Source organism: Protobothrops mucrosquamatus, unplaced genomic scaffold (genome assembly GCF_001527695.2).
Source record: "Protobothrops mucrosquamatus isolate PMUCROS unplaced genomic scaffold, P.Mucros_1.0 scaffold1182, whole genome shotgun sequence".
Taxonomy (NCBI): domain Eukaryota; kingdom Metazoa; phylum Chordata; class Lepidosauria; order Squamata; family Viperidae; genus Protobothrops; species Protobothrops mucrosquamatus.
This window is the reverse complement of record NW_015387395.1, coordinates 598,243-604,242: the sequence shown is the minus strand read 5'-3', so window position 1 is coordinate 604,242 and position 6,000 is coordinate 598,243. Positions and strand designations below refer to the sequence as shown.

General features: G+C 34.7%; 1 protein-coding gene across 2 annotated transcripts in view; it reads right to left on the bottom strand.

Moving 5' to 3' along the window:
• Positions 1–6,000, bottom strand: part of ERICH1 (glutamate rich 1) — an 82,055-nt gene that overhangs the window by 39,163 nt on the left and 36,892 nt on the right. The gene's annotated exons all lie outside the window — the stretch shown is intronic.

Here is a 6,000-nt window from a genome sequence, read left to right as displayed (position 1 = left end):
GCGGGCAGGACTGGCCTAGGGGTATTTTAAATTGGTTTTAGCCAAATTTTAGTAGAAGCGGCCGATTATATATTTATTTTTAATGATTTTTTAAAACTTCTATTGTATTGTATTAAATTGTTTTTAACTGGCTGTAAGCCGCCCTGAGTCCTACGGGAGAAGGGCGGGGTATAAATTTAATAAAATGAAAATGAAAAATACATTATATTAAGTTTTTAAATGGACATTTTTAGAACTTTTAGCATACACACATACACAAAATATAAAAAGGCTTAAGCCTTGATGTACTAAAAAAAATCACTATTTTTAAACCCATCCTGTTGATTTTAATTAATGCAACAATGTGGTTACATCTTGCTTCATAAATTTTTGGATTAAAATTTTCATAATAATGTTCAACCACCGGAGTGGTAGCTAAAACTAACACACCAGGAGGACATCAGATTGTCTATTCCCAATGCACTTTTAAATGTACTCTAAAAATTAGATTAATACATTAACACATTCTCAACCTATCTTGATTTAAAACATTTAAATACATGATTTTGCCCAAATAGATTTGTACAGTCAATGAGGAGAAAAACACCTGAATCTTTAATTTTATGGGTTCTGTGATAATCATAATGCAATACTTGAAAATAGGCCATATTGAACAATTTCTTGGAGGATTTGTCGCTCTTCTACCCCAATACTAATGATTCTTAAGATCTCATTCCACAAGTCATTTTCACAGCGTAAACAAATGAATTCCTCTGACACCAATGCACTGCAAATAGAAGCAAATAAATTACTGTTAAGCAGTATGCAATTTTAGCTGTCTTTGGCACATTTGATAAAAATGAATAGTGTCATTTTGTTCAATCCACTGGGTAGTGGGGCAGTTAATCAAATTGTTTACCAGCTAGAAATGGAGCAGAAAAAAAACATACAAATATTCATTTTTATGTGTAATTATGCTTTGGTGATCCTTAAAGAGTGTCATAAGTTTGTTTGGGCAAAAATATACCATTATACAAATTAGTAGTATTCAAATTGTACAAATCCTAGCTGCATGGGGAAAAAAATGAAACACAACAATTGAAAAGATCAGAGCATAATAATACTTTATTTTTAAATATAACCAGTACAGTATAGTAACTTAAAAATGAGATAAAGTGGATTCCATTATTTCAAATGACATTTAAAATGTACACTACTAAAAAAAAAATCTGGCATTTACTTATGGATTTTGGCAAATTTGCACCCATAGCAAACCACCGATTCGCCAAACAGCCACTGCATTTACTTCACAACTGCTGCAAAAAAAGTTATAAAATCAGGTCGGTCACATGACCAATCCATTTTACAACCATCATGAGTTATGACCACGATGGGCAGGCCTCCATTACGATTGTAACTTGAGGACTACTTATAGCAGATTAAAATCCATAACTAAAATCTGTCATCCAGTCAGTTATGATTTAAGACACAAAATGCTTGCAAAATTGGAATAGTCAAGTTTGGCTTCACAATCTTCTATTTGAGCAGCATTTTGGTTATAACCTTCCCCTCTGAAATGTGAAAATGTAGAAGTTCCAAGTATAACATGTACTCAGTAATTTTGCTAAGTATCTCTAGGAGCCTGATGGATTTGTGGCTTTCCTGTCAAGATTCTTGTATCATCAGTCATTATGTTACTTGAAATAAGCTGATCTTTGAATTTTCTAATTTGTAAGTGTTAAATTTATGTTATGCATGTAAGTGTTAAATTTATGAACATGGCAGCTGAAAGTAGTACAAAAGTTCAAGCAGCAGCTTGAAAAAAGGTCTAAGGAGAATTTTCATATAGAAAATAAGAATAATTTTAAGCAAAAACTTCTGGCAATTGTATGTGATTAAAACAGGGGTCTTCAAACTTGGCCCTTTTATGACTTGTGGACTTCAACTCCCAGAATTCCTCAGCCAGGCATGCTGGCTGAGGAATTCTGGGAGTTGAAGTCCACAAGTCATAAAAGGGCCATGTTTGAAGACCCCTGGATTAAAGCATATCAACATCCTTTACACTGTTCTGTTTAAGCAGAAATAAATATGCAGAATGATTTATGAGGTTACTGGAGCTTGGTTTGGTTCGCATCATCTTCATCTTTCCATCCATCTCAATTTAAGGTCTAATATTAGGTTTTTAGTTCCCAGACATATAGACATTTATTTCATATTACATGTAGTTCTTTTTGGCCACTCTACCACTGAAGCTCGGGGGGCATCCGAAGTTGCCAAGATCCAGAGATGCACAGTAAGATCCAAGATTGTGGACTAGATGGAGAAGAGAGGACAGAGACTACAGAAGACCTACTCCAGTGAAGTCTTTCTTTTTACTATTCATCTAAACCTTTCCTTCCCCATGCTATCAAACCATCTCAAAATTAATCCACGCTCTTTATCTCTGAAAAAGTTGAAGACTCCTGCTTTAAGGCATCTGCCCAAAGGTCCCCCCCCCACAGAACTAAGGAGTAATTTCCTGATAGTGAAAAAAATTAAGCTTGTCTCCAGAAGTTGGGGTACTCCATCACTGGAGGTTTTCACATGCACAGTCATTTGTCTGGAATGGTATAGAGTCTTCTGCTTAAGCAGGGGGTCAGACTAGAAGACCTTCAAGGTCACTTCCAATCCTATTATTCTATGTTCTAGCTAATGGAGTCAAAATGTTCAATGTCAAAAGTACCCAATCAATGTGAGGGATCAGGCTGTGGATAAGGCATGATGTGAGTAAACGAATATGGGCATCTTCATAGTCTTTTAGGAGGTCCTTTGGTAAACTAACAAGATTGTGCCTGCCACCCCTCATCATTTCTCCTTTTTGCAAATGGTCTGCTGTTGCGTTGCTACGACAACAGAAAGCTTGCTGCATATCAGAAGGGGAGAAAAGGAATATGAGACAAAAAAGAAGAGGGTGGTGGAGACTGTTGGACGAGCAGGGCAGGGAGAAGAAAAAATGAGGCAAGAATTGGAAAAAATGGAAAACCACATAGTGCATTTCTTGCTGTGATATCATGAACTTGGAGAAACTAAGCTGAGACAATGGTTGCATAAATACAAGCAAGTTTTAAACTCTGGAAGCAGAAAGAAAGATTGGTTCTACCCATAGTGAAAGGGAGGGAAGGGAAAACTTAGTCAGCCTTCAACTCTGTTTATTTATTTAATCACATTTATATAGTTGCCCATCTCATGAGGAGTGACTATTACATGCAGATATATGTAATTATACTCAAATTATACTATTATAGTCATTATTAATAAAGTTCTACTCAAATTTGTGGATTCTGTTTCCTGGTCTGGCCATTATTGAATATAATCTCAGGTACAAATTTTGTTTGTAGGGTCATAGTTTTTAAAATCGTTAAGACTTTTGTTTCCAAGTGGCACCCACTATGCAGTATTAAGAGACTCTTGTTTATCAAGAGGAAAATAAATGCTCTCAAAATCTCTCTGATTATGAAAAAGAACATTCAAATTATTGTTTCTGTTTTTAAGCAGAACACATAAAGCTTTCTTTTACTATGAAACTCAAAGCAACTTTCTTCTGAGAGGCTATAGTGTGCTGTGGTTCTGTCTCCACATCCAAATCTGCTTAACTCAGATCTAATATGGCTACATTATGGACTCTTGCACTATATCCCATGGCTAAGTTATGAACTGCAGTAGATAGGACAGAATAAAATCTACACAGGGAGAAAAAGATAAAAAAAAAACCAAAGAAGCTTTTATTATTGGCTTACACTACAGCAATCACACGATTATTAGTCTAAATATTAAATACTGTTTTGGTCATAATTGGTCACCTGGGTTAGTAAACTAACAAAATAAGCGATCCCTTGACTATAACTGTACAGCACACAAATATGATTAATGCTAATTTCTTTGTCACTTTTTACTTATTTCATAAACCAGAGGGAATGCCTTTATGCTAAAAAGAAGTCTGCTTAAATGAATTGATAACCCAAATATATTGGAACAGCAGAGTCAAGAATTAAACAGCTTGAAGTGATTAAGTTATTGATTTAACTACATGCATTAGATCGCCAATTCATTAAATGTTGCCCTGATACTGAATCCCAGAGAAAAAACATTAGCAGACTCACTAAAATGTCAAATTAAGCAAGTCATTCTAATGTTTCATGCAACCCTTGTATTATTTCTTTTGCTATCTACGACATGTCTTAAAGCAGCCTTTGCAACATGAGGTGCCTTCTATATGTGCTGCACTATAGCAACACAACAATAAAATACAAATTATATATCAAGCCAAACAAGACTTGACACCAAAGTTAAAGAAATAAACCATCTCCTCACAATTATGTTAATTATAATCTTCTCTACTAACACTATAATAAAACTGGAAAAAATGGAAAATCCTAAGAAAGTGTGTGCAGCCAGATTACAGTCTATACTGAAATTAATTCCTCTTGATGTACTTTGCTTTCTTAGCTTCCAGTGAGGCAATCTGACATCCATCAAACCTTTCATTCTGTCTGAACAATAAAAACTTGTCCACTTAAACTGGTAACCAAATGGGTGCAGAGATGTGTGACATCTAGGTTTGTCACATTTTCCTACAGTATTTTTTTCCCTCTCTCAGCCTAATTAAGTAACTATCAAGAGAAAACAACACTCCCACCAACACTGACAGGGCAAGGGACTGTATATAAGCAGAATAGCCCCACCCTCTTTTAGCACTGATGATGTCATCTAGTTGGGTAACAAAACAAATTAAACAATTAAGCTCAGAGAATGCCAAGGACTCCACAGTATTAGCTATATTATTACTTACATGCCATGACGTTGGTCTCTGTTTACTTAAGTATCTGGCATTTTCTGTAAGATTACCTACTCAGAGGCAATCATAATATGATGGGTGTCTACTTAACCCAAGAAGTCTCCCTACAGAGTCACATGGTACCCAAACAGACATGGCTGAACCGAACACCAGGTAGTCACTATTCGAAAGGGGAAGTCGTCTTCCACAAACCAAGTGTTTCCTTCGTAAAAATCTATGGGAAGAGATTTATTTGTCCAGAAGCAGTCCTTAAATGGGGAAAGGTAACTGCTATCTATGCCTAAAATTTATTCAATTTCTTCTAGAATTGACAGGAGTTTATATGTCAATTGATCTGAAACGGGTCTTAAAGGAATATTTGAATTTTGATAAGGTTAATTTTGATAAGGTTAATACATATCTTTCCATATAGATAAGACTGTTTAATCAGTCTCCTCTTAATACAAATAGGAAATATATCACATTAATTTGTATTATGAAAGGTAAAAAAATGTTACATTTGAAATTCTACGTATATATTTGAAATGCTTGCAGCAAGTAGATTTACCCTTTGTTAACATTTATAGTACTGTGGTATGAAAAACAAAAGGAGCAGTGCCTTTATTTGCCAACCATGCCAAATTAAAATTCAACTAAATGTAAGCCCAGTAATACTTAATTAAGCTGATAATAGTACTCAAAGAATGCTGAGAATAAAGTAAATTTAAATTAATAGCATTTTAAATACAGTTTCTGTATTGAACTATCCCTGAAAAAAGTAATTTACTATGTACCAAGAATAATATTTATTTGGACATTCAGAAATATGACCCAAGCATACACAAAATACCTGACAATAATGAAATTCAAGAAACACACAAGAAATCTGTACAACTGCAGTTTCTAACACAGCTTCCCAAACAGACCTGCTTAATTTGTATTGTGGTCTGCCGATTCACTACTTGTTACTTATTAAATATGAAATAAATATGATCCAGCAGTGTGTGGTAGCAGCCAAAAAAGCTAATATAATCCTTGGCTCATAAACAGAGGCACAGAATCAAAATCACATGAAGTATTAGTACCACTTTATAAAACCTTAATAAAAATCTAGAGAAAAGAAGGGCTAGGGGTGATATGATAGCAGTATTCAGTATTTGGGGGGCTTCCCAAAGAAGAGGGAGTCAACTTATTTTCCAAAACACCAA